The 6,881-nt window shown below is 42.3% G+C and overlaps 1 non-coding gene across 1 annotated transcript; it reads left to right on the top strand.

The window, feature by feature from the left end:
* The first annotated feature begins 4,584 nt into the window (after positions 1-4,584).
* Positions 4,585-4,690, top strand: LOC118483572. The gene has a single exon (XR_004870862.1). It is a non-coding gene; the product is annotated as a small nucleolar RNA R71 (small nucleolar RNA).
* Positions 4,691-6,881: the final 2,191 nt, after the last annotated feature.

Raw genomic sequence — 6,881 nt, forward strand, 5'->3', positions numbered from 1 at the left:
TTTTTAAGTTTGTCTTTGTATGCGGCTGCACACTCATAAGCTTGGTCCCTTATTTCCTCTATTTCATTCAATTGAAGCTTTCTCGCCCGACCCGCTTCATCATAGTTTGCGTTCACCGTTTTAATTGCCCAATACGCCCGGTGTGCCAACTCCATAGGCAAGTGACATCCTTTCCCATAAACCATCCGATAAGGGGTGGTATCAAGTGGAGTTTTGTAAGCCGTTCGGTAGGCCCACAACGCATCGTCAAGCTTGCTTGACCAATCCTTCCGATCCGTTCTCACCGTCTTCATTAAAATCTCTTTAATTTGCCGGTTAGAAACTTCGACTTGACCACTCGTTTGCGGGTGGTATGGTGTAGCAACACGGTGGTTCACATTGTATCTCTTGAGCAACTTCCCAAAATTGAAATTCTTGAAATGCGACCCGCCATCACTTATTATCACCCTAGGCACACCAAAACGAGCAAAAATATTAGATTGCACAAACTTACATACAACGGAGTGATCATTGGTCCTTGTGGCAATAGCTTCAATCCATTTCGACACGTAATCGACCGCCACCAAAATGTATAAAAACCCATTTGAGTTTGGGAAAGGACCCATAAAGTCAATTCCCCAAACATCAAATACTTCTACTACCAAAATCGGGTTTAACGGCATTTCATCACGTTTCGAAATACTTCCCATTCTTTGACAATTGATGCAATTCCGGGCATACTCACAAGAATCCTTAAAAATCGTGGGCCAATAAAACCCACTAGATAACACCCGATAACCCGTCTTGTTCCCACTAAAATGCCCACCACACGCCGATGAATGAGCATGAATCAAAATCTCTAGAACTTCCGTTTCGGGAACACATCTTCGTATCACTTGATCGGCTCCGATTTTGAACAAGTCGGGTTCGTCCCATATGTATTGCTTCACTTGACTAAGAAATTGTTGTCGTCTCTTCCTAGTCCAATGACTTGGAATTGCACCCTTAGCCAAATAATTGACATAATGGGCATACCAAGGTGCAACATAAGTGGAGACGGCCAACAAGTCTTCATCGGGGAACCGTTCATTGATTTCACTTGGGTCATCAACACCTTCCAACGGGATTCGGGACAAATGATCCGCAACAACATTTTCACATCCCTTTTTGTCCCGAATCTCAAGATCGAATTCTTGTAGTAAAAGCACCCAACGAATCAACCGGGGCTTTGCATCCTTCTTTTCCATCAAATATCGGACCGCGCTATGATCCGAATACACTATCACCTTGCTTCCCCAAATATAAGATCGAAACTTGTCCAAGGCATACACCACCGCTAATAATTCTTTCTCGGTTGTGGTGTAGTTAAGTTGCGCTTCGGACAATGTTTTGCTTGCATAGTATATCACCACCGGCTTTTTATCTACCCTTCGCCCCAAAACCGCTCCAATAGTCGTGTCACTAGAATCACACATAATTTCGAACGGCTTTGACCAATCCGGTGGTTGCAAAATGGGAGCCTTCACCAACTGTTCCTTCAAAACATGAAACGCTTGCAAACATTCGTCAGTAAAATCAAAAGGAACATCTTTTAATAATAAGTTACATAAAGGTTTTGTGATTACACTAAAGCCTTTAATAAACCTTCGGTAGAACCCCGCATGTCCCAAAAAAGATCTCACCCCCTTTACATTCTTTGGTGGGGGTAAAGATGAAATTACCCGAATCTTTGCTTTGTCTACCTCCATCCCCCGGTCCGAAATGACATGCCCCAAAACAATACCCTCTTGAACCATAAAATGGCTTTTTTCCCAACTTAGTACCAAGTTTGTCTCAACACACCTTTTTAACACTTTTTCTAATTCATTAAGACAAGAGTCAAAACTTGGACCAAAAATGGAAAAATCGTCCATAAACACTTCAAGAGACTCCCCGACCATGTCCGAAAATATACTCATCATACATCTTTGGAACGTGGCGGGGGCGTTACATAATCCAAATGGCATTCGCCGAAAAGCAAATGTACCATATGGACATGTAAACGTGGTTTTGTGTTGGTCGTCCGGGTGAATAGCAATTTGGTTATATCCCGAATACCCATCCAAAAAGCAATAATATTTTTGACCGGAAAGTTTTTCAATTATTTGGTCAATGAAGGGTAACGGGAAATGGTCTTTTGAGGTAGCCGCGCTTAATTTGCGATAATCAATACACACTCGCCACCCGGTTACCGGGCGGGTGGCGATTTGCTCACCTTGTTCATCTTTCACTACTTGGATGCCGGATTTTTTAGGGACTACCTGTGTCGGACTTACCCATGCACTATCCGAAATGGGGTAAATGATCCCCGCATCCAACCATTTGATGACTTCTTTCTTCACTACCTCTCTCAAATTCGGATTTAACCTTCTTTGTGTTTCACGGGTCGGCTTCGCATCCTCGCTTGTAATAATCTTGTGCATCACAATGGATGGACTAATGCCTTTTAAATCGGCTATCGTCCACCCAAATGCCGCCTTATGAGCCTTCAACACCCGCATCAATTCTTCTTCTTGAGCTACCTCCAAGTTGGAAGCAATGATTACCGGTAAGGTATCATTCTCCCCCAAGAATGCATACTTTAGGTGCTTTGGTAGCTCCTTCAACTCCACACTTGGTGGACTTTCCAAAGAAGGCTTGGTGCCCGAATCGATTTCCACCGGTAATGTATCCGTTTGGTAAGTCCATGGTGGACTTCCTTCCTTCACCGCGAGAGCTTCTTGCTCCTTCTCTTCAACCTCTAACTCGCATGTATGAACCTGCAAAGACATATCACAAACACAAGAACCCAAAATTTCTTCTTCGAACACCTTCGGGTCATAGCCATCTATAAAATCTGCCAAGAAACACTCATCACCATACACATTAGTACCGTTAGTAAAAACATTCAACCTCATTTTTCTATTACCGAATGTCATGTCAACTGTGCCATAGCGACAATCAATAATAGCATGTGCGGTGTTCAAAAATGGCCGACCCAAAATAACATTTTGTTGTTGAATTGGGTCCGCGGATGAGTAATCTAGCACAAGGAAATCAACGGGATAATAAAATTCATCAACTTTAACTATAACATCCCGTACGATACCCCGGGGAAGTTTATGAGACAAGTCGGCTAATACAACCGTTGTCTCAACCCTCTTCAATGGACCAAAATCGAATTGGTCATATAACCCCCCCGGTAGGATACTTACTCCGGCTCCAAGATCCAATAATGCCCTCGTAGTTTGAAAATTTCCAACTTGAATATTTATTAAAGGCGTTCCCGGATCTTGTAACTTAGGAGGAAGGTCACCTTTCAATACCGCACTTACCCGCTCCGTCAAATCTACCAATTTAGGCACTTTTTGTTGCCTCTTTTGAGTACACAATTCCTTTAGAAATTTGGCGTAAGCGGGTACCTGTTTAATAGCTTCAAGCAAAGGAAGATTAATTTTAACCTGTTTGAAGACCTCCCACATTTCCTCTTTTTGAGGACCCCGTTTTGAAATAAAATTCTTTCTACCCGGGTCTAATAAAGCCGAAGGAAACGGTACTTCACTAGACCCCTCACCCTCATTTACTTTATCTTTTTCTTTAATAATTTCGGGTTTTTCAAAATTGGGTTTTTTAGAAGAAACAATGGGTGGTTCGTTTTCTTCCTCACTTTCTTGACCCGTTATATCCTCAACCACCCCTTCAACCAAATCCGGTGAAGGATTGGTTTTATACTCTTTCCCACTTCTCAAAACACTCACATGATGAATATTAACATTGTTACCTCTTGACGTACCGTGAGATGGATTTACCTTAGTGTCGCTTGGTAATTGACCTTTACCCTTCTTCAATTCGGACACTTCGGTTGCAAGTTGACCCATTTGAGTGGTCAAAGTTTGGATTGCTTTGTCTCGCGCCTCATCCTTTTGTATGCGTGCGTCATCCATTTGGTTCCTCTTTTGCATCTCCGCTTGCATACTCTTCAACATTTCCATCATTTCATTTCCACCCGAAGACCCCCCTTTTTCTTGACCCGCTTGGTATTGCCTTTGGTATCCTTGGTTGTTCCCACCTCTATATCCACCTTGATTATTGTAAGGTTGGCGCGAACCATAATTCCCTTGGCTACCTTGAAAGTTCGGGTTTGATTGATTCGAAGGGTTCCCATAACGAAAATTCGGATGATTTCTCAACCCGGGGTGATAAGTGTTAGAATTCATGTTGTAATTTCTACCACCCCCTCCTTGACCTTGAATGGCATGAACTTCTTCAAATTGCCCTTCAACCATTCCTTGGCAATTTTCCGCCGCATGACCTATTTCATTACACAATGCACAAACGTCATAAATTTGATTAGAAGTTTGTATATTACCGTCATCAACCGCGTGCACTTGTGTTCGAGTAACGGCCGGTCGTGCTCTCCTTGAAGCTTGAGCCTTTCTCTTCGAGGTGATCGCCATTTGTTCCAAAAATTCCCAATCCTCATGCTCATAATTTGTGCCAAAAGTTCCATTTGTGATGGACATCAAATCTCGTGCATCTTCGGCACACAACCCTTCATGAAAAGCGTTCATTAACTCCCAAAGCTCAATCCCATGGTGTGGACAATTTTTAATCATCATGTTCAAACGCTCGAATGCTTCATGGAACATTTCGCCTTGTTGTTGTTGAAAGCTCCTCAATCCTTTTCTCGCATCATTGGTCTTTTGGGCGGTATAGAATTCGTCTAAGAATGTTTGTTGCATCTCCGCCCAAGTATAAATAGATGCTGAAGGCAAAGTGTAGAACCACTTCTTTGCCTTGTCCTCCAAAGAAAATTGAAATAGTACCAACTTGATATCATCGGCCGAAAAACCTTGACTCCCAAGAGTATTGCAAATTGAGTCATAGGCTTCCAAATGGAAATAAGGCTCCTCCGTTGCTAGCCCCTTGTACTTCGGCAAACTTTGTAACGAATTAGTTCTTACTTCAAAAGTTCTCCCTTGGTTGTTATGAGGAATAACCACCGGTGAAGGATTGTGCGTTATCACCGGTCTAAAATGTGCTTCAATTCCCCTTGCATTTTCCCTAAGATGCCTCCTTGGCACACCAAATCGACCTCTTGGACGAACTTGACCCATTGGCCTTTGCATGGGCCCTTGTGGTACGATTGGTTGTTGAATTGGCCTTTGAATTTGCGGTTGCACCTGTTGTGGTCGAACTTGTTGCAAAGGAACCGGGCGTTGCATTTGCGGCCCTTGTGGCCTTGGCCTAATATGTTGAGGTATGAGTTGTTGTTGAACCCCACCAACATTTGGAATCACTTGTACTTGGCCTTGCGTATAACCGTACTCCCCTTGCTCTCCATCACCCCCATAACCGTATCCTTCTTCATCAAAACCTTCAAATTCCTCATAACCTTCATCATACCCATCTCCTTGAATCCCCGATGATTGCCCAAATGGAATAGTCGAGTATTGGAAACCCGATTGATTTGGTGGTCGATATGGTGTAGCATGGACAATAGACGAAATTGGTGCCATAGTATGGCCCGAATATGATGGACCCGCACCCGGGAAAAAATGGGATAACGGTGGTATAGTAGTGGAAGGGTTAAAGGTGACGGTTGGTTCTTCTTGGGTAGTAATGGGCTGTGTGGTGTTGGTTGGTGTAACATGTTGAGGTATGGTGGGTTCGGTAGTATTTGGTGGAATGGTAGTGTTAGGTGAAGGTTGAGTGGATGTTGGTATGAATGATGAGGTAAATTCACCCGTAGTGGGTGGTGGTGGTGGTGGATCCATGTATCGAATTGGTGTAACTGGTGTTGTTGGTGAACTATTGATTGTATTTTCCCTTAGCAAAATTCTGTTTGCTCGCAAAGTTCGCTCAATTTCCGGATCAAACGCCAATGGTGATAGCTTGTGAGAGCTCCTAGTACGCATGCACCTGTAAATACCTGCACACTAACACACCTCGCGTAAACCAGAAAAATAACAAACTTAAAGCACAAACAAAAATAACACACGTTGCGCACTACTCCCCGGCAACGGCGCCAAAATTTGACGTGATGTCGTGGTCACGCAAATTTAATCCCAAAAACAACTATGTAAATAGTGGTAAGCGGGTATCGAACACAGGGAGTTTGTGGAAAATGTGCTATTTGCGATGCTTCTCTAGGTTAACTAAATTAAACTAATTGCAAGAAAAATAAAATTCACGAGTTGTTTGGATTTGATTGGTTTTAAAAACTAAGATTAATTAACTAATTTGCGAAATGAAACTTGAAGTTGTAAACAGTTGAGAAATAAACGACTATCTTGTGTATCCGGTTTGCTTCAACTTTTGTGTTAATCATTTAACTAGAAAGAACTACATAGACATAGTTCATGCATAAACAATTGCAGTGATGAAAGGGGACGAAGTACTCAGATTCCGAGAACGTGAGGTTGTCACCCGATGATCAATCAACCCTTACCCAAACCTAACTATACCCATGATATCCCGATTGCCAACGGCACCAAGAACGTATGGTTTCTAATTAGTTTAAAATAAGAATCAACCTGTTACTAACAATTGATTACACACCATAACAATCAATTTAAATGAAAAGAGATTGATATTCTAGAAATGCAAATAAGAACACAAAAGTCTAAACAAACCTTCACCACAAGATAGTCATTAAAGTACCTAGCCACTCATGGCTTTAACACACATCATGACAAAATAGAAATAAGACCAAAGTTCACAAGTTCCACCAACAAAGACAAGAATATAATGCAAAGATTGTTCCCCAATGATTCTAGTGAAAAGATTATGCAAAAGCTGTTTTCCCAAGCCTTCAAGACTCTAATTTATGCTCCCAAGTCGTGTTCCATTCAGGTGTAACCGAAGACCCATGATGAGGACCC

This window comes from Helianthus annuus, chromosome 10 (assembly GCF_002127325.2).
Source record: "Helianthus annuus cultivar XRQ/B chromosome 10, HanXRQr2.0-SUNRISE, whole genome shotgun sequence".
Classification (NCBI taxonomy): Eukaryota; Viridiplantae; Streptophyta; class Magnoliopsida; order Asterales; family Asteraceae; genus Helianthus; species Helianthus annuus.